The following is a 25,633-nucleotide window of genomic DNA, read 5'->3' as shown; positions in this document are numbered from 1 at the left end:
TCCTTTATGCAGAGGAATGATGTGGGAGACCTTCCAGAGGGAAGGAATAGTAGATTCGGTTATTGTTCTATTAATTAAGATGGAGACTGGGTATGCTAGTTCTGCTGCTGCTAGTTGTAGATATTCGGATGGTAGTTGGTCGGCTGATGGAGTGCATGGTTTAAGCTTTGAGAGTAATTTACGTATGTAGGTAGTGGAGACTGTCTTAAATTTTAGTGTGGGGGTATTTATTTGAGGAGAGGTCTTTTGAGGAGAAGTGGGGGGAGCCATGGTGTTTGCTAGTGAGGTGACTGTTTCAGAGAAGAAGTTGTTGAATGTATTGGCAATTATGTTGGGAGGGGTTTGAGCTAGGTTAGTTGGAGTAGGTGTTTTTGTATTCCCTGGATGGAGCAGTTTGTTGATTCCTGACCAGAATTTTTTAGGACTAAGATTTTGATTTTGCTGATATTGAAGTTAATTTTTTTTATCAAGATAGGTGAGTTTTTTTTTGTAGTATTTCTAAGTTGTTTGAAGTTTTGATGGTCAGTTTGGTTTTTTGTAGTTCTCCATTTTGACCATAGTTTGTTCCTTAATAGCATGGTTTGCTTGGTTTCTTTAGAAAGCCAAGGGGCTGCTTTGGATCCTATTCTAATTAAGCGAGAGGGGGCGTGATGGTCAAGGATATGGAGAAATGTGTTGTTGAATAGGGTAACAGCTTCATCTAGGGGGAGGTATTTTAGAGCTGACCAGTTGTATTCTTTGAGTTCATTACGGAAAGAAGGAAGGTTAAAGTTTTTTTTTGCTACGTATAGTATGATAGCTAGCCTGTTTGAGATTGTTATTTTTTTGTTTAGTGATGTAGGTGAGGAGATGGTCGCTGATTTTGTCTGGGAGTGTTCCTGTTTTATATAAGAGGTGATTATTGTTGACTAATATCCAGTCCAGGATGGCTTGTTTATTGGTAGTTTTGTTAATTCTAGTTGGGGAGTTTATGGTTTGTTGAAAATTGAAGAGGTTGAGGTGATAGATGGGTTTTGGTGTTATTCAGGAATTCCAATCAATATTAAAGTCTCCTAGTATTATGGTTTCCTGAGGAAAGTTACAGGAGAGCCAGCTAAGAATGTTTTCAAGTGTATTTAAGTTGTTGCCAGGGGGGATATAGGAACATATTATATAGATGGCTTTGCTTTTATTTATTTGGAATTTGCTGCAGAGTATTTCAGCATTTGCAGGTAAGGGAGGCAGGGAGTCGATCGAGGACACCTGCAGTTCATATTTATAGAGTAAGGCAACTCCTCCACCCTTTTTGTTTAGACGATCCTGCCTTAAAATGTTATATCCAGGTGGGGTAATTTCATTGTCTTTGGTCCCTGGTTTAAGCCAGGTTTCAGTAAGACAGAGGATATCAAATGCGTAGAGGTCAATTAAAGCATGCAGTTGTGTGATTTTGTTGTTAATGCTTCGAATGTTTAGGTGTGCTATTGTATGTGAGTTAGGAGAGAAAGGTGTACTAAAGAGGTTAGTAGTGAGGGAGTGGTTGAGGGGATTATCAGGCCCAGGGTTGGGATGAATGTCCCCGTGTAACAGTAGGAGTGTTAGTGGGAGTGGACATGCTTTAGAGTTTTTAAGGGGTATAATTAGGTAGAACTTTTTTGTTGTGAGATACCTGTTATGGAGTATTCTGTGATAGTGAGGGGTAAGGAAAGGACAGGTAGACAGGAGGTTAATAAAGGTTTGTTCAGATTTAGGTGGGACAGTGGTAGTGTGTTTAGATAAATTAGGAGATCTGTTGAGAGTGAGATACTCGTAGGAAGTGAGGGTATAGTAGAAAAGAAGGATGTTAAGGAGAAGCAGTGAGAAAGGTAGTTTAAGAGTGAAAGGCATATTAAGTTTGTTGAGCTTAATAAGGTTGGAACTTAGTTGAAATTAGGATGGTAGGGGATGGGTGTGGCTGTAATAAGGAGTAGAGAGTTAGTAGGTAAGAATGAGGCTGGAAATGTGATTGGAGGTGAGAATATTGGGGGAGTGGCTAGGCGGGTATAAGTCTAGGGTCACTGGGGGTGGGTGGGAATTGGGGGTAGGGTAGGGGAGCGGAGTGAGCCCGTAGGGCGAACGGAGCAGGAAGAGCCCAGAGAAGGAGAAAAAGTGGTAGAAAACCAATCAGTAGAGAGAGAGAGCAGAAGGTAAGTTTGCTGAGATGTGTGGTAGGTTGAGAGATTGTCAGAGAAGTAGAGTTGTGGGTATGGAGATGGAAGAATGACAGCAGGAGAAATTAAATGTGGTTTCATCATTTTCCATGTCAGCCTCACCAAGGAGAAGCAAGAAGGGGTCAAGGCGAGGACTCCTTCGTTAAGTCAGTAACAGTCAATGTAGTACCAGGGAGTATTGCTGCTGCCAAGGAGACCTCAGGTTATTTTTGAATGGCCAGCAGGAATCCTTAACCATTCACTGACTGCTGTGTGGTGGAGGTGGTCAGGTACAGAGTGACCCTCCATGTAACCAGGTGGTTCAAGATCTCATGGGACAAATGTGTAAGGGATGTTATACCCAGAGATTACAAGATTCCCTTTCCTGCCAGATGTTCCAGTGTGTCAGAAAGTGCAAGCAGGTCCAGGGCCTCCTTAGAAGATTATCCATAAAATATGTATTTAACATTTAATTGAAATGTATATTTGTGCTCTTTCTGTATATGTATTTGTATTTCTCCGGAGCTTTTCTCCCCAGGACTCCATTGAAAATGGGCTCCTTGTAGCCCAATAGACTATTCTGGAAAACAAACTGCAAATAATAAATAAATAAATAATAAATAAATACATTGTTTAATTCTAAAATGAGAAGTTCAACAGTTTAGAATTCTACATGAATAGATGAAAGGTGCTTTTCTTCATTTTTTGTTTTCAGTTGAAGACTGCCAAATATCTGTGTTTTTGAAGATACGACTAGAAAAGATAGCATTAAATGTTGTTAGGGCTTGGTCACAATCTCCATCCTCTCCCAGGAGGTGGAGCAGATACCATAACCCTAGAAAGAAAAATACATCTATGGTTTTCTCTTCCCCAAGTAAATTTACAGCCACGAAACATTATTCGGTGGCAACTAAGCTAAATGAAGTATGATTCACAAAAAACACACTTTGATAAATTGTCCTAGAACTTTATAAAATGTACCTTCTATTTTTAGAAACAAAAATGTTGTTTTAAAAATATAAACAAACACAAATGTAATGGATTATACCACTGTTAACAAAAAGTATTTTTGTGTGAGAGTACAAACATGAGTGATAATGCCATTACCACAGTCCTACTAATAAACATCATTGTGTATCACATTTAAACAATTAATGATCGTACTTGTACCCTATCAAGATAACAGACTCTCTGGGATCCATCTTCAGTTCACTATGAATTTATATATTGACATTTGAGTACCACAAAATTCCGACTGGGTAGGAGCCCATTTTCAGCAGAAGTCCAGGGAGAAAAGCTCCAAGTATTACAAAGCATTTTAAGAATAATAATTTTACAGTATTTAAAGATAAAGTTTAAATATTTATACCAGATTAAACAATATGAAAACATTGGTTAAAAGCAGATACAAATTATATGACAATGATTTAATAGTTAAAGAAATTTTAGCCAGTTTACAGAGAAATTAAAGGGAAGGTAGTTTAATACAAACAGAGAGAAAAGCAGGCTTATGCTATATTTAGAGAGAAAGCCAGGGGAGAGAAACTGACAGAAGGAAGGAAGTGAGTGAAGAAGACAGAGTAAGGAGATGTAAGGTATGAATATGTATTTGCTCATATTTAAGGATATAATTTATCCTGGGGTTGAGCAAGAGTGGAGTCTACTTTTGGCTAGGAGGTCTTTCAGAATGGTTTTGAAAGATAGGGAGGGTATTGACCAGATGGATAGAGATAAATAGTTCCAAGCCTTATTAACACAGTATGAGTAGACAACACCCGGCAAATTTGATATGTTTGTGGACAGACAGGAGTTTTTCGTCAGTGAATCATAATGACCAACTAGGAACAAAGTTGTGTCGAATGTTACTTAGTGCTGGATAAGTAGTTGGATGTTGGATCATTTTATAGGTTGTAAGAAGCTGTGTATATGTTAGTTGATGGGGTAGTTCTAATCAGTTTAGGCTTTTTAGTGCGATACACTGGTGGGTTCTGAAAGCAGCATTTGCTGCAAATTTAGCAACTTTGTTATAATATTGTTCAAGTTTTCATTTTTGCAATAACTGAATGTCAGCAAGTATGGCAGCACCATAAATAAGTGGGGGAGGCGATAACTAGTAGCAAGGGTAGCTTTAGTTGCATCAGTGAGAATGTTTTTGGCTCAATAAAGCATCCCTAGTTTTTGATAAGCTTTTGTATGCAATTTTGTATATACAAGTCAGATTTAAGGTTATAATCTCCAACAATTTGCTATTGACATTAATGGTTGTGTTACCAAAAGAGTGGACTTTAATTTTTTTCCATGAGAGAAGGATTTGTGGAAAAAAGTAGTGTGTGGTTTTTTTTTTTTTTTTTTTTGTTAGGGTTGAGCATGAGTTGCGAGTTACAAAATCATGTTTTAGTTGCTGTTAAAGCTTTCTGAGTAATTATTTGGAGGTGTGCCACATTATCAGACATGCAAATGAGTGTGGAATCATCTGCATACTGTGTTAAGGAGACATGTTGTATAGATATGTGGAGAGTGCTGGTGAGACTGTTAAAGAGGAGGGGACAAAAGGATGGAGCCTTGTGGTGACTGGGAGATATGGAGAGATGATGAAATGCCATTTTACTGACTGATTCTCATTGGATAAATAGCTTTTGAACCACAGTAGGGTGGGCTGAGAGAGACCTAATGAGGAAACTTGAAATACAAGTTTGCTGTGGCAAACTCTGTCGAAGGCTTTAGACAAGTCTAGAAATAAGGAGGAATCTAGTTTGCCATTATAGCCAGCTTTATTGGCTGTATCTATATATAGGTTACAAGTGCAGTGTTAGTACTATGGCAAAGACAGAAGCAGTGTGTGGGGGATAGGGGCTTTTCCCTATAGGAGATAGTTTAGCAGTTGTTTTTGAATACATTTTTCAAGTATTTTGTAGAGGGGGGGGGACACGATTGCTATATGTCTAAAGTTAATGTCTGTTGAATATCCTCCTTTGTGCAGAGGGATAATATGTGACTTCTAAATGTGAGGTTCCTGGACTGATCTATTTATAAAGATTAACACAGGGTAGGCAATACTATCAGCTGCCACTTTAAGGTATTTGCTTGGAAGGTCATCAGCTGAAGTAGAGTGTGGTTTGAGTAGTTTTATATAGGATGTGGGCACGGGTTTGAAGGTGAAAAGTGAATGTACTGACACATGGCTGCTGGATGGGGTTAGGATTAGATGTGGGGGAATCCTTGGTTAGAGATGCTGTTGAATTGTATTGTAGTTTCAAGTGATAAGTTATTGGGAAAGGGGATGGGGTTGAATTTATGGCTGAGATGCAAGATTTCTTTAATGGCTGTCCAGAACATTTTAGGGCTGCGTTTACTATTATTCTGAAAGTTATAAAATTGTTTGTCTTCATTAATTTGCCTTTTAGTATGATTGTGAAGCATTCTGAAGTTTGAGATATTGTGGTGTTTTATATTTTTCCCATTCTTTCCATGCTTTTTCTCAATCCTGCATTAGTATTCTACTCTTTTTGGATAGAAAAAAGGTCTCTTCCTACTAGGGGGTACAAGACTGTTTGGGACATTCAGGAAAGTTGTACTGAATTCAGTTACAGCATCATCTAAGGGAAGAATTTTGAGGAAATTCCATTTAATGTGGATGATAGGCTAATGATGAACATTTCTGGGTTAAACTTGGAAAGGTTGTGTGTTATATTATAAATATTTTGTTTAAGTGGATGTGTGAGATGTCTGGTTGTGTAGAAGATATCTCTGAAACAGACATTGTATCTGATGTGCTGCATTTGCTAGGGTCCAATACTAGGATCCAGTCTAATAGGGACTTTGATGTCTTGCTACAATGTGTGGGGCTATTAATTAGTTGTGTGAAACCAAATAAATTCACACTAGATGTAGGGGAGTTTGAGTTTATGTCCAACCTACTGACATTCACATCACCTAGTAGTATTTTTTCTTGTGAAATTGTTATGGATATCATAGCAATGCAGGATATCTTCTAGTATAGATGCATTGTTACCAGTAGGGATGTAAAGAACAGTAATACATATGTTTATAATTGTTTAATTTCAGGAAAGTTATAACCTCTGCTGAACTGAATTTTGGTATTGGTTTGTTATAAAGGGAAATGTGGTAGTTGTTGGGAAATATTAAAGCAGTACCACCACCTTTCCAGTCATTACGGATGAGATTACACACAGGAGTTGTAATTTCAGAGTTGGTTTTCCAGAGTTTAAGATCATTTTCAGTTACAGTGGGAATATCAGGTTTATGTTGGGTAATCCAGGCATGTAGTTCAGCAATTTTATTTCTTATGCATGTAACATTTTTGGCATCAAAATTTAGATTACAGGGGTTGGAGTTAATTGTTGCAAAGTTAAAAGTAGCGTGTGGAAGAGAATTGCCTTGAAGCTCATTGGGATAGGTGGGGCCAAGATTGGGGTAAATGTCTGCTGGTGAAGCCAAGATTGGGGTAAATGTCTGCTCCTAGGATTTAAGTACATTGATACTTGTTTTTTGGAGAGTAGTTTTCCATCTAATTTTGTTTTGATTTCATCTGAAATGGAGTTGAATCAGTTTACATTTACAAATTTGAATCTTGCAGATTTACACCATTATGCAAGATACTCAATACAAACGGACATACATTACAATTACAAAATAAATGGTATGTATCTACTAGAGTCAGAAAGATATCTTTTGTAGGCCAGTTACAGAGGACATTTCTAGTCATGCCAGGAATATTGTTATACCGTTTTTTACCTCATTGAATTTAATGTTGTGTTTTGAAACCTCTAACAATCCACAAAGTACTTGAAAAAGTAGAATTATTCCTACGAAAACAAAAGTCATAGAATTAGAAAAGTTAAGGCTTTAGAAACTATCATATTCTGTTTCTTATAGGTTACCAAGAGGCCACCTCTGTCTGATCGAGAAGGCAACATCTGATCTGGTTCTTTTTGAAAGGATATACCTTGAATTCACAGCTAGGGAGCCAACAATGTACTTAGAAGCCTAACATAAATATATATCAACAAAGGGGGAAAAAAAACCCAAACATATAATCTAAGCATCCCATTACCATCAGAAGTCTAAATTAACTTCCTTCAAAAATATTGTTGATACATACATGGGAAGAAAGATATATTAACACAAAGGGTACGGCAACCAGGCTTCATGAACTCCAGTAGGTCAAAATTTTGATGACTGAATGTATGAACCCTACTGCACATATCATATCATAATAATGGTTACAGTAACATTTGATGACATTCATCAAGTGCCATTTTGCTAAAGATAATCAGCCGCACTTCACAAAGAAAAAAAAAGATATTTAACAATACTGGCTTCCCAATGTGCAAAGGAAGACCCCCCCCCAATACATCTATTTTGACCCACTATTATAAAACAGCAATTTTCGCAGGTGGGAAAATTCAGTATCTGGCAGCTAGGAATAATATGGAATAACATGAACAATACGCAGCCAGCTGCGATGGCTATTATAAATGAAAGATAAGTAGCGGACTCCAAGTCAGACTGCCGACCAGTCACGAGCTGAGTCCCACAGTGATCAGTCCTGGGTCCTCTCCTGTTCGGCATCTACTTCTCAGAAGTCCAGGCCAAAACAAAGGGACTCTAGCTGACCAAGTTTACAGATGACTGCAAGCTGGGAGCCATTATTAACTCCTGAAGTGATGCAGACATCCTACAGAAAGGCCTCACTGAGAGCAACGGCTGGTGTCGAAACCATGGCCTTAAGCTTAACACCAAAAAATGCGTTGTCATCTCCTTTGGGAAAAACTCAGTTCCCACTAATTACCACATCGATGGGAGCCCACTGAAGGCATTATAAGAGATCTGTGGACACAGGTTGACAGCAACCTCTCCTTCGACCAATACATTGCCACTGTGGTCAGAAAGTCCTTCTGTTTGGCACATGTCATTACCAAGGGTTTTGCATCCAGGAAGAAAGAGGTCATCATCTCTCTCTACTCTTCCCTCATTAGACCAATCCTCGAGTATGATGCCCTATTCAGTATATACCTTACTAGACACATGCAACAGCTGAAAAGGCCACAGAAGTATCTCACAAAGAGGATCCTAGACATTAAACACATGTCCTACACGGACAGACTCAAAAGACTCCAGCTATTCTCTGTCTCATATCGCCTACTTAGAGGCAATCTCTGCTTGACTTACAAAGCCATGTCTGACCCAACTCTGTTAGAAATGCTACATCTAAAGAAATCCCAATCCCTCCACACCACATGCTCCAGAGACCTCAACTTCATTACCACAATCAACAGATCACGTTGGAGGGACAGGTTCCTCACTCACAGACTGTCCATGCTCTGGAATAGACTTCCCATACATGTCAAGCAGAGCACCTCTTCAAGAAAAAATTTTGATGAGTGGATGGGTAATAGAAAGTTCACCCTGGGATCACTCCAGTGGGTCTACTTGATAGAGGCACTGGGAACTAACATTGGGGGGGGGGGCGCATGATGCCGGGGCACATCTATCTATGGGCTAGGCTTGTAAAGGCTCCAGGGCCATCAGCCTAGTACACACCTATGAAAGTATATATACCTTTAAAAAGGCAGTTTAGAACCATATACCATATTGTTATTTCACATTAAATCATATAGTTAACATCACGCACACACACACACACACACACACACACACACACACACACACCAAGCAGCAAAGCCGTAAGGTGACTTATTCTGCATGAAAGAAAGGTATAAATGAAAAGGGAAGAAGGGGAGTTGCTCAGCTCAGATGAATCTAAGTAGGTGAAATAAATTCAGAAGGTCTTGACTGCATGTAGGAAAGCTTAAGAATAAAATAAATAAGAGCTTCTTCATGGAAAACTAATAGATCAGTAGCATCCAGCACTCCAAAGAGAGGAAGGCCATCCAGCTTTTGGCGATTCTTAAGCTGGCAAGAGACAGGCGGGAGGTTGTAAGTCAGGGAAGGAAAGGAAAACAAGGAAAGAAATGGCAGACCTCTCCCGGAGACAAGTCCCTTCTTACACAAACATTATACAAATATGGGAACAAGCTAATGCCAAAACAAATATTATAAACAAAAGTAATGATTGAAAGATGCTCTCAGCTGGTGCAGGTGCAGCAACTCTGCCCCCATACTCATAACTAGGGTTTAAGTAACCAACAGCATACCACAGGGCTGTCTGAGGAAAGGTGTAAAAGGCAGCTTTGACATGCTTGCCTCTGTCATGGGTATTTGGGTTTGCGGCTAGTAGACAGCTGATAGCTGTATCAGCACAGGGTCCTTCATAATGAGATTTTTTGGCCACTGTCTCCATAACAGACATTGAGGCTTACTTCCTGTTAGCTTATTCATGCCTCCTGGACTTTGCTATCCTAGGAGATCAGAAGAATGATAAAAAAACTGAGATAAAGACCATCATCTAACAGAATATAGGAGACTGAGATTTTTTTATACGTTAACACCGTTGGGTGGAAAGCATGTAATACCTGCTATATGTAACTGAATGTGAATGTTTGAGGCTACACCTCCACAATTTCCTGTGAGAGTGCAACCACACAGCTTTGCACAGTAATGCTTCCCTGAGTCACAACTGTAGTACCTGTTCTTCTACCAGGTGGAGCTTTTGCAGCAGAACTCTATCAATACCCTCTGTCTCAGAATGGGCAAAATAAATCCCATCTATCCACAGCTGGATCCTCCTAGTTGAGCCCAGGTTGTCTCAGGCCTAGTCAGGATTCCAACCCACTGAGCTAATTCTTTTGTGGATCAAGTGATCACTGTAGCAAAGGACACTTGGGTATCATACAATATTGTTTAAAGCTAAACAAGTCTAAATAGTTTCTTGTGGATCTGTACATATTGTTTACAAAATTCAAATTAGATATGCATATTTATATTCGTTATCATTGGTCATTGCAGCCAGCATCATTCAGGCAATTCTTCTAAACGATACTGCTTTGAGGTCGCCAATATTTTGAGGATTATGTTTAATAGGACTTACTTCTCAAGAGTAAGTTTGTTAATTTGCTTCTAGCAGGCTGATCACACCAGGTATAAACCCATTTTCAGGAATGACCTGGACAGAAGGTTACTACCCCCTTTCAAAAAAAGGTAACTATGCAAAGAAGGAATACAGATAAATATTTATAATACATTCAATAAAATAACATTCAATGCAGTTGTGTTTAGAATATAGCATTTATAAAGAAAGATATATTCAATTAATACAATTAATGAAAGCACAGTGGTGCAGCAATTAGCGTCGTCGCCTCACAGCAAGAGGTTCTCCATTTGATTCTCGGCTGGGGTGCTTTCTGTGCAGAGTCTGCAAGTTCTCCCTGCATTTGCGTAGGTTTCCTCTGGGTGTTCTGTTTTCCTCCAACACTCCAAATACCTGCATCTAGGGTTGCCAGCTTTTCAAATGCCCAAAGTGGGACATTGTTGGTACAAACATCAGATTTAGCAAGCCAAAACATACCCACGGCCAGTACAACAGACAGAACTTCACTTTTTTGCCTAAATAAAAGCTTATTCTTGTAGCATTTTAGTTGCTTATTCTGTTTCTTATGACATTTAGGTGTTTCATATACAGAATAACTGTTTTATGCAACTATTACATAAAATATAGGAAATTAATTTTGTCCTAAAATCTCAGGACATTTGCCATTTTTACAATTTTTTTGCAGGGGACAACTGCCCAAAGAGTGACTGTCTGTCATAAAGTGGGACAGGTGGTAACCCTACCTGCATCTGGAGCATTTATCCCTGGGCCTCCTCTGAAAATGGGCTCCGTCACACTCGGATTTTCTCAGAAAACAAAATAAAAAAATGATTGGTTAGTATGGAAAGTAATCAATGCAGATTGGCATCACGTAATTTTACATGACTCGCACGTGACCAGAGGGTGTAAAGACATTTCTACACCAAGATTTAAAGAAATATCTGCTAGAAAAGTGATAGTGGTGAAAATACTGAATTTGTTATTAGTTTTATTAACTTTCAACGTGTATTGATTGGATTACCTTACCTTCCTAAAAGGCATGTACCAAGATACCATGCCAGTAAGCAGCCATTTTCTGTTTTTACTTTAGCAGATTAAAGTAATCTATTTATATTTCCATGATGCCCTGTGTTACAAAGATACATACAATATTTTAGAATTTGTGTTGCCAACTGAATATGAACAATTTTCATATAACTAGTATAAAGGGTATATGTCTTTATTTTTGTTTTCAATGTTACCTTCATCAGACCTTCCACTAAGAAGTTTGCCAGCTGTCATCCATTACACTAGAAATGTTTATTCATCTCTAGTAAAAATTAAGACAAACTGACAAATTTCATCACTTATTTAATTTGCTGATAAATGGAAAAGTCCAAATGAAAACGATTCCTTTTCTAGAGGTAATCCAATAGAAAACTCCAATCCCAGCAATAAACTAAGTCAAAAAACAACAAAGAAGAAAGACACCAGAAAAAAAAAAAAAGCTTCAGTGTAGTAATTGCGCAGCTAAAGCATTAATACATTTATAAACAACACTGGTGAAAAAATATAGTGTGTTGGAGTACTTTATAAACCACATAATGACGTGCAATTCTGAATTATTGTACATAGAATCTGTACAAAAGCCAGATACTGATCTGCACATTTATTACACCTGTATGTACTTTTAGAAGAAACCAAAGTAATCCGATTCCAAAGAGAGGAGAGAACAATGGAAGTAGAGACCAAGGGAAACAACTCAAACTATAAAGAAAAAAAAAGCATATGGAACAGGAGGGACAATCCAAAGAGAGTGTAAGCCATTAACTAGGAAGGGAGGAAGGAATGAAGGACAAGGAGAAGGAGACAAACACACAAATATGACAATGGAAAAGGAGGCATCAACATGGAAAATAGAGATAAATCAGGAAGTGACGCAAATAATTTCACCTTAAGATAAGTCCAGGAATTAAACATGATTGCAAAACGAGAGAATATGTGCAGGTGTTTAAGAAATACCATGGACGAGAGGTGCTTTTTCAAACAAAAGCTTTAAAACTGGGATTGGAAGAAAGTTGTCTACCAGTTGAAGGAAAGCCAAGTTCTACGTGTTAAAGACACATATCTGAGAAATGCAGACTTACCAATTGCTAGGTTTTAAAACTACAACTAATGATACATTGGAGGACCTCAGTTCATGTGTTGGGTTAAAGCAAGCATGCTGCATCCAATGAAATAAACTTAGAAGAAGAAAAAGTTTGTCAGCCAAATGTGAAAGAAGGCCACACAGTTATGTAAGCAATGCTGCAAGGCAGTTGCAAACTTTGCTCTTTTGCCATATGTGGGTGTGTTGGGTGTAAGACAAAATTTGCAAAGTGCTGAGCTGTATGTAGGATGGGGGAAGCAGCTTGGTCTGTGCAATTATCAAATTGGTATTGAGGAAGATGAAAGCACCTTAAACAAAGGCTCATCTTTTGATTACTTTAAATTTATCAGATTTGGTATGAGAATTCAAATTTTTGTAAGTATTCAATAGTAATACCTAAGATTTTAGCTCCATTAACAATTTTAGCATGGGAGACAGAGGTGGACAATGCGAAATTTGGACTGAATAAAACAAGAGTATTTCAAAGCAAAGTGCACATGTAGGTCTTTTTCATATTTAATCACAGGAAAAAAGTTTCTGAACAGTGTCTCAACTCATGCACAGATAAGGTGAAAAGAAATTCGTACAACATTGCTTGGAGGGAAAGGACACAGTATAACAGAATTATCTCCAAAACAAGTGAGACTCAGGGTCCCACAGTCTTGCCATGTTTGAGTTATAAAAACAAAACACAAGGGGGCAAAACATTGCCCCCCCCGAGTGACACCTACAGGCCTCATTTTACAACATGATTTCCTTCTCGTAGTACCTAAAACACCAAGATATGAAAGTGTTACTGAGACACATGCAAATGGATTTATCCAGCATGAGCATATGATTTAGTTTATAAAAATGCTTTTGAGAAGTCTGAAAATTATGCACTAATAACTTGCTCAGAATTAAGACTGCTATACATACATTCAGGGCCAGTATGGCAGTGTTATTCTCTTAGTGGGGGTTGAATCCATGTTGTGAGTCAAGCAGTAGGTGACATGTCTAGGAACCAAGAAGCTGCATGCATATATATTTGCCCAGGATCTTGAACAGAAGGCAAAGCAAGGCTATGGGTCAGAAATGTTTTAATTTCATTAACTTACAATCATTGTGTAGAGGAATAACCACCAACTCCTTCCATAATTTCAGGACATGTCCTTAAACCATGCAATTTATTAAAAAAAGTCACAATAGGCAGTATTTCACAGAATACTATAATATTCTCATCTGCTATTACTGCATTAGTAATGATCAATGACAATCAGTTCATCTCGGTAATTAAACAAATATTAGACATACACAAGTACCGTAGATCTCACTCGAATGTATCCAACTGTTCAACGTTGAAGTGTTTGTTTTAGCAGTTTATGCTTAGAAATCATATGTGCAATTACATTTCTCCATTTATATGTAAAGGCATATGTATTCACTGTCTGCATACCATGTAATACATCAGTGCTAATGCTGGAATGTTACATTAAAGGCCAAGTTAACTACTGATCAGGTTATACTTCTTCATGTTTAACAACCATGAGAGAACCCTGGTGGTTTAGTGGTTAGAATTCAATGGTGTCACTGCCATGGTCCAGGTGCGATTCCTGGTCAGGGAATTTCAATAGATTTTAGGGGGTGGGTTTGGCATAAGGGTTAAGGTTTTCACCACATAGACACAAGGTACACAGTTTGATTCTGACCTCAGGTTATTGGCTAAGCTTAAAATGGCCCTGCAAGGCAGTTAGCCTAGTATTCACCTATAAACGTGCCTCCTGACTTCTTTGTAGCTGAAATAAGTCATAGGACCTACTCACTTAGCAGGTTATCAAACAAATGACAAATAGGCTTAAAGCATGAACAACAGTTTGTAAGAACTCAGAAAGAATATTGACTGTAGCTATGATGTTGAAAGAATGTATCAAATATACAAAAAAATATCACAATTGGAATGAAACTATTCTTGGGTATATTTGGGAGCTTAACATTTTATGATAGTTTTTATAAAACTGTTTTATTTTTATGATGACTGCTGCAGGTTTAGTGCATTTTTGTCATTCTGAAGAGTTGAGGGGTTTGACAATTTTTGGCAGGGAGTGACAATTTCCAGAGACAATCCCCCTCTGAAACTTTGGCTTTGACAGATGGTGTAATCCATAGACAGAAGGGAGAATTAACTAAATTTTCACCCAACAGGGTGAAAGATGGCTAACAGGTTTAGAGAGTGTGTGAGAGAGAGAGTGAGTGAGTGAGAGACAGACAATGTTCCTACTGTGGATACCATTTTATAAAAAGCAGTGTAAAACAGCTTTCACATCAAACCTTTGAAATTATGTTGTCTGAAATGCAAATCCCCACTTACTATCCATGGACTAGGCTTTGTCCACCATGCCCCCTTATTAAATAGGTTATATTTCAAAAGTAGATAATGCAATGCTTACTGGAAACAACTCTTAATTTTGCACAATTGATACATAAACAGCTGTTCCTGCAAACATATTTCTTGATCCACTCTCCTACATTTCTAGTACTTTCAGTAAGATACCGTTAAAATAACGGATGGAATCAGCTGGTGGGTGGATGAGGTGAAGACTCACAGACTTGAAGAATGATTCTAAAAGATGAAATAGGCACAGATTATCTGGTATCTTGGCCTTTGTAGACTGCTTTAAAAGTAGTTTAGGTACCGCTTAAACTAAAACAACCCAATTTGCATGTATTTCCTATTGTGCTTTACATTAAGGAATGTGCACAGCTGCTTGTACAAACAAAGGCTTTGGCAGTGACCATTTTTTCCAGAGTACTTCTTTCAGGTCTCTTCACTGTTTGACATCTTAACCAGTACTTTGTCAACAAAACTGAAAGATGAGATAGGGTGGTAGCAGTCCATCTACTGGTGGCATTCTTAGATGAGTGATACAACACTTACTACCTTTGCAGAAGACGGTGTTATTCTGCAAGAATTCATGAAAAACTGTGCTTGATTTAGCAGCAATGGATATGGATGCTTGAATAAATTTCAGAGACAGTTTCACTGGCAATGTTTAGCTATGCATCAAACTGCTAGAGCTCTCTAGGGACTGCAAGCGAAGAACTTGAAGTTTGAATGAGTGAAGCAGTGATTCAAAGACTGAACTCCTCAGCCTGAATGAAATCAGACAAGCAGACTCACAGTGGGTCATCAGAGGGACTGCCACACCATGGTCACTGGCTGCTGGCACAACAGGGAGTGTTTTTGCCCTTGAAGCTAGGAAATTCAGAATAGTGAAGGTTCTATTTCCATACAAATTGCTCAGATGTATTTTCCAGTACTGACAATGTATTGTAGCATAGGAGGGTGCAGCAATCCTAAATTTTCCCATGGGATTACTGGAAGATCGAGATTCATAGGAGGTGTCCTAGCCAAATTTTCTAAAGCTTCTATAAAAAATACCTCCGGTCTCCAGTGAAAATAGGCCACACCTACTTAGGCTAAATCCATCAAAAAAGTAAATAAATAGATATTGATAAGTAAAATTGTTAAAACCTAGACTAGCAGATTTGGTACTAGATAAGGAACTGATATGCATCTCTGAAGCAGTTGGCTCTGCTCATATGTACCTTGGCTTTACATTTATTTACTCTTACAAAACAGAAGTAAGATGCTAACAAGTTAAAATCCTTTCACTCTAATTTGTTTCTACTTTTAAGAGATACTCATTAAAGAAAGCTAGGGTTTCACCAATAGAACAAAGTGCAAGATTGTTTCCTCAAGTGAGGAAAACAAGAAGTCATACAAAATATTTATGAACAGCACTTGGACAGACTCCTGGCAACTAAGATATTTAAAGGAAACCTACCATGTTTATTTCTCTAGACACAGAGGGTATATTGTTTGAGTCATGACATCAAATATTAAACCTGCTAAAGAAATATGGAAGAATACCTTGAGTTAGGCATACAACATCTGCAGGAAATGTACACTTCAGTGATGGTTCAGTGACATAAATTGTTTACACTGAACTGACAAAATCACCACATGCATGTAGTCACAATGCAGCAAGAAAGATCAAATTTTGGAAGCACAATCTTTTCCATAAGGTTCCTGGAAAGAACAAGAATGCAACATGTCTGTATTTTGCTGGAGCCTTCCTACATCCAGTTTTCCACAAGTAAGTAGCTACTGACCTCTTGCATTTGTTCATCACCACTTTGGTTTCTAAGAAAAGACAGTGCAATTAAACCAATGTTTCAACACACACACACACACACACACACACACACACACACACACACACACACACACATCCAGCACTGTGTGACCCCTTGAACTCCCATAAGTTCCTTCTCTCAGTCCTTCATGGTCATTTGCCATCTAATCATTTGTTCCCATCTACACCTGCTGTACTTCTCCAAATTGGCCTTCTTCTCTATGGGTCATGGATAAATGCTGATAGAAGAATCTCTTTCTAGTATTTCTGCTTTGTCTTCATCATCTTCATCTTCCATTCTCACCATCAACCCATGATGGTGTTTCGTTTTCAAATGTATCAGCAAAATGTATTTTTTTCTGTCCACGCCTTTACAATCTTTTTGCATCCTCAGATATTCTATAGCTTTAACTCGATGTCAAGTCCTTCAACTGTCAAATTCCCAAAATAAACTTATAAAATTACTGGTTTAGTGGAGAAAAAAAAACTAAATATGTAAAGTGAAAAATGTTTGTAATGGCTGCAGTCCCACTCAACCCCATAACTCTAAATACTAGTTAACTTTTATGGGAAAGGGGACCACTTAAATAGTCTTACAGTTAATATTACCAATGTGACTGATGAGATGGGATTCAGAATGAATTTGGACTAAGTCCACTGATGTAGAAATGTGCTCTCAAATCTTTATTAGCTTCCTTATTCCCTCCTTTGTAAAACTGCATGGCTTTTTCACTGTCATCAGTTTCTGAAACTATTGCACATTATTTCTCACTGTCATTCCTCACAAACTGACACCACACATACTGAAGTAACGGATCTCTTTCCTTGTTTCACTTCCAAGGACTTCTATGAAGCTCATAAATCCATGTGCACCATTGTCACTGTTACACACTGCTACTGTCACTGCTTTTCAGCCATTCCATCCATACTGGCATGGACCAAGTCAAGGCCATCCCTTTTCATTACCCGAGTGCTTTGTTTTATACAGAAACCCAGTTTCTATGCTTCACATCTTTCTCACCTTGGATGTAGACAGAACTATGTCATCTGTGAAAGACTGAAGTCTCACATGACTATGGTCTTTACAAGTCCTCTCCTAAATCACTCATTGTCCTCACCACCAACACCATCTTTTTGCCTGCTTCAGGCAGTCTTTATACTGTTGTCAATATTTGGGATCCAGTTCTCCTTCACCCCATCCCTATGCTCATGTGCATCATTTTAGTCTGTTCATGCATTTTCAATGTGCCTCATCTTACCTCAGATAAACAGACACCCTACATTTGAACGTATGCTTCACCCCTACTGCCTTTACTGTAGTAATACTTTAGTGTTCTAAATGCATAAGCACAGCAAAGTCTATATCCCTATATCCCCCAGTACAACTCACATTTATGTTATACTTGCAGTGTCTATGCCCCTTCTACAACTATTGCATGCATCCGACTGCCCAGGTTTTTATTTTTGTTTTGTTACAAACACTAATGACTCACATTCTCTTACTTTCCCTTCCTACTCTGGCTGCTCTCACACATTCTTCAGTAAAGCTTCCCTGCTCCTTGTTTAGCAAATGTGATATTCCTCTTCCACCATTCATTCAAGATGTACTCATGTTACAGGATTATGATCTGCTTTCGGTTTCTAATGAGCATTATTATATATGATTTAAACAGCTCATACAATAATTACTAAGAAATGAAAGCTGTCTCATCATACAATTTTGCACACCGATGGTCTTTGTTTAAATAATATGCATTTAAAAGAAAAAGAAAAACATAAGCAGCATTAATAGCAAGTCCTAGGGCAGCACTACTGCACAGACAAAGGAAAAAGTCCTGGCTGCATCGTGGAGATGCAGGCAAGACCAGTGGTTTGAGCACTGGAGGAGTTGGCATGGCAGTGGTGAAAGTGAGACAGTCAACATTGGTTTGTCAACCTGACAGCAAGGGGCTGACATTTGATCCATGGAAGATGACACTGACACCAATGGCTTGTTCAGCAGTATACAGCACCACAATGTGGAATACAAATGCATCAATGAGCTGTAACAGGGCCATATAGTGATAGGGTTACTAACTGTGCAGCACAAAGCCCCAGAGTTCACCATGGGTGACAGCACTCCCTAGATGCTCTAGTCTTACCTCCACAAATATGATCTCACCCCTAAGAAGGAGGAGAGGGTCACTATGGTAACCAGGGCAGAGGCATGACAATCAAAGGCAGGTTCAAGTGGAAAAATAAAATAAGGGCAAATCTTAATGCACCCAGACTGCAATATTGGCTAAAACTAGGCTAGTATTACAAAAGTAACAACTGCATTACATAAAAATGAAATTATGGTAGTAAAGTACTAATGGAAGGAGGTATATATGAGGGTGCGTATATAGGGGGGTGCTGCATTTGGACTACATGCACGTTTGTTGACTTCTGTTTAATTGACCATATTTAGTTGCTATATGGAGATGGTCCACAGGTACACTAGACCGACAATCCCTGGGTTGGGGAATATTCCCTTTTCCCAGGTATTTTGCAATCTTAGTATATATAATTAGCAGGGTCTATGGGGGATGCAACTGGGCTTGCCACCTGCAAAAAAAAAATATATATATATTTTCTATGTTATTTTTGAAAACTGTATGTGCCAAGGTTCTTTCCCAGGCCATGCATGGTAACGTATTGACATTCTATTTGTCGTCCTTTTGAGGTCGACATATCTGCTACTTCACTAAAGTTACCATATATATATATATATATATATATATATATATATATATATATATATAGTGGATATAAAAAGTGTACACATCTTTGTAAAATGCCAGGTTTTTGTGAAAGACAACAATAAATCATTTCAAAACTTTTCCCATCTTTAATGTGACCTATAAACTGTACAATTCAATTGAAAAACAACCAATTCTGTTAGGGAAAAAATATAAAAAATAAGAAATGTACAATAAGCTGGTTGCATAAGTGTGCACACCCTTAAGCTAATACCTTGTTGAAGCACCTTTTGTGGCATGTTTTGATTTGACTCTTTAGTCTTAAGGGGGCAAGAGAGTTTAGAATTCTGAAGAATGTGGAATTAAAGAATTCAACAGCTTCATTGAGTGGGAGAAATTTAAGTGGGTTCCAATTTGTTTTCTGCAGGATGTCATTGACGCTGTTTTAGGAGAAGTGAGACAGGTCTCTGATATATTTGTATTGGTGAGGGTTAGTTGTAGAGGTTGGCCTATGTATAATGAATGCTGGAGAGTGATCACTGATACTATCAGGGACAATGCCTGAGGAAGAGATTTTATCAGGGTCAGAAACTAGGATCCAATCTAAGGTTGAGCCTTTGTTTGTGTTCTTGTTAGGTCTGGTGATATCAGAAATTGGTGATATCAGAAATTACTTGAGAATATACGTGTAGGCTGATATTTGCGGAAGGATTATTATTGGAGATGTCTAGCCAGTTGATATTAACGTCACCTAAAAGGATAGTTTCATTTTGTATGTTAAAGCTTGTCCAAACTAGAATTTCTTCTAGAATAGGACTATTGTTTCTTGGGGGAATGTATATTACTATGATGCAAAGGCTTTTGCGGTTGTTAAATTTGGGAAAAGTAACTAGTAGCTCAGCAGATGAGAAAGGGGGAATTGGTTAAGAGTATGGAATGACTGTGCAAGTGCTTGGGAATAATAAAGGCGACACCTCCACCATTTTATGGAGTCTGTCATTCTAAGACAGGAGTAGAAGCTCAGAATCCTTGATATATGTCTTGAGCCATGTTTCGGTGATGGCAGTGAAGTCTGGTTTGTGATGACTTAGCCATGCATGCACGTGGGGAACTTTATTCTTAATACTCTGAAGATTAACAGTGGTACATTTTAGTTTTGTTGTGGGAATTATGAGAAGGGGAAGAAGGGCCTGGGTTGGGGTGTACATCACCACAGAGAGACAAGTAACAAAGAGTTAAGAAGTTACTTGGAAGAGACTTCTTTTTGTGTTGCTGAAGTACTTGTGGCCATGGTGATAAGAAGAGTTATGATGTGTGGAGAGCAGGATTGTTTTCTTTTGTAGGATAAGACTGGTTTGATACAGACTAGAGGAGATAGCAGCATAGCTTGGGAGGGTGTGGAAAAGGACAGATATGGTGGGGGAGGGAGATGGGTTGTGTGAAATGATGACAGTTTTAGAAGGAGAGAGAGAGGTGGAGGGCGAGTATAAGTAATAACATAAGTTACACAAGAAAAATCATTAATACTGTCTCAGAACTAGTCTGTGCCCACATTAAAAGAAAGTGTTTCTAACAAAACTGGTAGGCCCTTTTCATTCCTGACCATCATATCCTCACCTGGCATTAACAGATGTCTGAGACAAAGCAGCTGTCTCTCTGATTTAATGTAGTTCTGCTACCAGTACTGCTGACATTAAACACATGTAATGCAATGTACATTAGAATATCAAAAGGGACGAGCAAATGATAATGGTTTGTAGTGACTTTCTGTTATGAAGTCCCAGCTTTCTCATCTCATCAGCTTGGCTACTCCTAGTACTGCCCACAGAGCAATGCATCAGATACAAGGAAAGAAATAAAATATCAAATAATTGATGTCAAAAGTGAATGCTGCCTATCTATAAACAACCAACAGCAGCTTTGTAGTACCAGTGCTTTACTTTTTCCCCTTCCTGGCTACAATAATAATTGGTTTTCACCAGCCACCATGAACTGTAGGCAATCAACATGAACAACTGATGCACATCCTAGGATGTCATTTCCCAGTAACATCATCATGTTACACACACACACACACACACACACACACACACACACACACACACACACACACACACACACACACACACATACATACCTGTGATATAAAACACTTTGGGGCTGTTACTCCAGCTGTTGACACCTTGATGTCTAGGAGAATGGAACAGCTGAATCAGAGCTCATGTCAGGGTTTCAAGGAGTATAAATAAGTGTCATTCAAAGAACACCAATACTTCGGAAGCAGCAGCCTGCATGGATAAAAGGACAATGTATTAAATAACTGTGAGAATAAGTAACAACTATCCAAAATGAAGCAACTATTACACATCATGAGTAAATTGCCCATTGCCCATGTTTCTCTCATGCCATTGTGTATGGCTCATTTATGAACTCTCCCAGAAGCTCTGATTCCAATACGTGCCACTACAATGCCTGTGAGAAGGCAACATAAAATGGAGGCTGCTTTCTAGCATCAATGTCCCTGTTGCCCATTACCTAACCCCATTCCTTACAATCATTCTTTCATTGATTTGCATATAATAATTTCCACTAATGTGCTTCACTCAAATGTGCAGAACTGTCTCCTCTGTATGTGCTATTTTTGGATCCTAGGTAACTTGTGGCTACATGATATACTACCCCTATGAAATGGGCACAGCCTGACAATGACCCCTACCAAATGAGCACAGCCTGACAACTACCCCTACCAAATGGGGCATTTATTTTACCATTTTGAAATGGTTTTGAATTAAATCCACCTTGCATACAGATAACATTACATCTGTTATTTACTGGTACTGGACTCACAGACTGCATCATATCAATAAAGTATTTTAGCATGTCATTATGTATTACTTCACAACGTCTGCCTACCTACTGTCTCTGAAAGATTAGACTATACTAGGCTATTAAAAACATTTTCATTGTTTTGTGTGAACTCATGTGGAGTTTTTCTCCCCTTGGCCTCCACTGAAAAAGGACACTACCCAATTAGATCGTCCCTGAAAACAACTGTAGATACATAAATAATATTTCTTTCTGGGGCAGGTAACTGCATGTTTCTTGACTGTAAACAGACTATGGAATTATGAGTCCCTCTTCCACTCTTGGCTGCACTTAGATTATTGCTAAATTCAAACAGTTTACATCACTATTGGCATGCCTAATTCTGTAACTTATTTATTAACTGAAGTAAGGTACTGATCCAGAAAGGGGTAATTTCAGATACAGTCCAGGTTCCAAAGAGCAACAGAAAAATGCTAATAACAAATAATTATCATGTCATCAACAGACTGGCTATATTTGTAAACAAAGAGATCTCTGGTATATGCAAACTGTCTGACATGTCATATGTTGAGGTGCCTATACAGACATTTAAAACATCAAGCCATACAAGGTTAATAATATAGGTCAGTAAATACGCTATGCAATGCACTGCGAGGTAAATGATGCTGCAAAGTACAGTAAACGCCATTACTTACAGTACATTAACAAAGACAATCGAGTAAAACAGTAAATTAAAATACTGTAAATAGTACATTTTCACTATAGTAAATAATAGAACTGAGTAAAATGTAAAGTAAAATATTGACAGCATGTTATTTTTGTTACAGTAAAAGATTCAACTGAATAAAATTATAAACTGAAATAGTTTACTTTGTGCACAGGACTTGTCTGTAAAGGTTCTGTCTGAATCAGTCCAAAAAGATGGCCAGCATATCAAATCAAAGCATATCAAATATTAAATAAAATAAAATTTGCCCACCTTCACAACAAAGAAAAATTCAGTAATCGGACAGTTTCTGTGCTGGACAAAGAAACTTTATGATACTATTAGTAATAATAATACTAAGACAATATGTACTGAGGTAAAGACGTTTAATGCTAAGCCACTGTTCTAGAGGCAGCAGCTGGTAAAATCAGCATGTGTAAGCAAATAAATATCTGGCTAAAAAGTACTGTTGTAAGAAAAGCAATAAAACTTCAGCAGATGGCATTTAAATGTACTGTCACTCCTACATACCATTTCTAAAATACTTAACAATACTCAGCAGAGTTTATAGCACACAAAGATAATCAGGCATGCCTAAGATAGTTCAGGATAAAGCATAGCAAGTGAAAGTATTTCACTAAGAAACAATATAAATTATTCTCCTTGGGTACTGGGTCAGATTTGTCCAGTCAGTGAAGCAGAAGTGGGTGGGACAAGACACTAACCTCAGAACTTGCATTTACATACTCAGTTCATAACAGAAACAAAGTACCATTCCCTAGACTTCAGCCAACTCCAAATGGACTAACTGGTACTGCTATCATCCACAGCTGAAATAAATAAAATACTTAATTTCAAGAGATCATTATGACAGTGTGGCGGATTTTAGCACAAGTACCATGTGCAGAATGTATTGTTTGCCCAGATAGTGAGATTACACCAATCCATCTTTTCAGCAGCATTACACTGTTCAAATATAACCTCAGAAGTTAGCGGCTAGGGTTATCACCTGCCCCACTTTGCGAGGGACAGTCCCTCTTTGGGCAGTTGTGTCCTGACAAAAAATATAAAAAAAATGGCAAATGTCCTGAGATTGTAGGACATAATTATGTCATATTTCTGTAACAGTTGCATAAAATAGTTATTTCTGTATCCAAAATACCTAAATGTTACAAGAAACAGAATAAGCAACTAAACTTGCTACAAGAATAAGCTTTTATTTAGGCAAAAAAGTTAAGTTCTATCCTTTGTACTGACCGTGGGTATGTGTCAGACTGTAAAATCTGATGTGTGTCCTGAAAATGTCCCACTTTGGCCATTTGAAAACATGGCAACCCTATTAGTGGCAGAAATAAATATTTTGGCTACTTCATACCTGCTACAAACTTAACAATGGTAGGATTTATTCCTTTCCGTAATGCCATACTGACACAAATGGTCTATATCCCAATCAGTCAGGACAGTTAAAAGCCCTATAGCATTTATTAGAAATTAGCATTTTTTCAAGCATTTCTCCTTAAAGGTGTCCACAATGCAGAAAGTGTGCCTCTGGTGCTATAACCCAGGTGTAAAATACTGATTCCTCTTTTAATAAACATTTTGCCATGTTTACTGTGTCTGCCACCTTTGATCCACTTACATTAATATAACTTTTTTTTTGAGGAAGGTGAAATCAGAAACCCATAATCTTCATACAGGAAAAAATAAATAAATAACTATTACAGGTCACATATCTCCTGACATTCTGCCAGAATAACCCAGGGTAAGGCTAGGTTGTGAGCTTGAGTTCCTTGCAACAACATATTAAGCGTTCCTTGCAACAACATATTAAGCATTGCCTAATGCTATACCTTCCAAGCCAGAGTTCAGATAGCAAATAGTCTATGAAACCAAACAGCTAGGCCCATGCAGATTTGTATTTATTTTGCAAAACATGCTCCTGAATATTAAACAACAAAAGAAATTAAATATATCCTAAAACACATTAATTGAAAATCAAGGATGCTTAGAGTCAAGGCTTCCTTCAGGTGCAACTGGTAAGTAGGGGGATGGGTAAAAACTGATAGAGAAAGCATACCTAACACACAGCTCAGCATGAACATCAGTGATACTTTATAATTAAGGAAGAGCAATTACAATATATGGTTAATACTGAATACAGCTGCAGAAAAGACATCTTAAATATGAACACAAACTCCATGATCTATTAAAGTAGAAGAAATCTAATGTTGGCTTAATATGTCAGCTACAGTGTTAACCAACAAATTACTGAAAAAATAGCATATTTCAACAAGTTGCATTTCGAAATGTCTTCTAGGCTACAATATACTCTGCCTTCTCTTAATGCAGACATAGAAGCATCACTAGTAATTCCCACATAAAAGAAACAGCTTTATCAAATGGAGACAGTAGCTTTAATCCACTGTCTGCCTGTAGAGCTAAGGCAGACAGTGGCCATTGTGTGAAAAACAAAGATAGCTTTTATAATGCTCACCAGAAGACCCTCATCTGCTTACCTGTAAACTACTGTATCCCACAGTCCTTAGTCCAGCTGGGATAGCCTCCTGTAAAAAGAATGCGTACAGAAAATGGTGGGGGAAAAAGCCCCCCCACTGGCAGGTTTCCAGTGTAACTGCTTAGATTTCCTTGGCTTTTGTTGTTGCATTGAAGAGCACAGTGGCCCAGATGGGTTTGCACATGCTCTGTTGCAGCACGAAAGGATCATGTGATCTTCCTAGCTGACAGGATAGAAAGCTTTACAGAGCTATGTTAGCAGTGAGATGACAACGAACCCATCTCAAAAGCAAGGCATACAGAAAGGCACTGTCACGTGTTCAAAAAAATATATTTATATTTATGCTCACAGCAATCTCCAAGAGACATGTGCAGGTGTGTGCTTGTG

The 25,633-nt window shown here is 38.1% G+C and overlaps 1 protein-coding gene across 4 annotated transcripts in view; it reads right to left on the bottom strand.

Moving 5' to 3' along the window:
• Positions 1 to 25,433, bottom strand: part of PARP6 (poly(ADP-ribose) polymerase family member 6) — a 1,412,227-nt gene extending 1,386,794 nt beyond the window's left edge. For 3 of the 4 annotated variants that reach the window (XM_044077510.1, XM_044077512.1, XM_044077513.1), the window contains exons 1-2: positions 25,248 to 25,433; positions 21,337 to 21,487 (exon numbers count right to left, since the gene is read on the bottom strand). The gene's annotated coding sequence lies outside the window, so the exon portion shown is untranslated. The remainder of the gene's footprint in view (positions 1 to 21,336; positions 21,488 to 25,247) is intronic. The other variant, XM_044077511.1, reaches the window with a different exon arrangement.
• Positions 25,434 to 25,633: the final 200 nt, after the last annotated feature.

Source organism: Protopterus annectens, chromosome 7.part0 (assembly GCF_019279795.1).
Source record: "Protopterus annectens isolate FY-2018-M chromosome 7.part0, PAN1.0, whole genome shotgun sequence".
Classification (NCBI taxonomy): Eukaryota; Metazoa; Chordata; order Ceratodontiformes; family Protopteridae; genus Protopterus; species Protopterus annectens.
The sequence above is the reverse complement of the archived record's forward strand: the minus strand, read 5'-3'. Positions and strand labels throughout refer to the sequence as shown.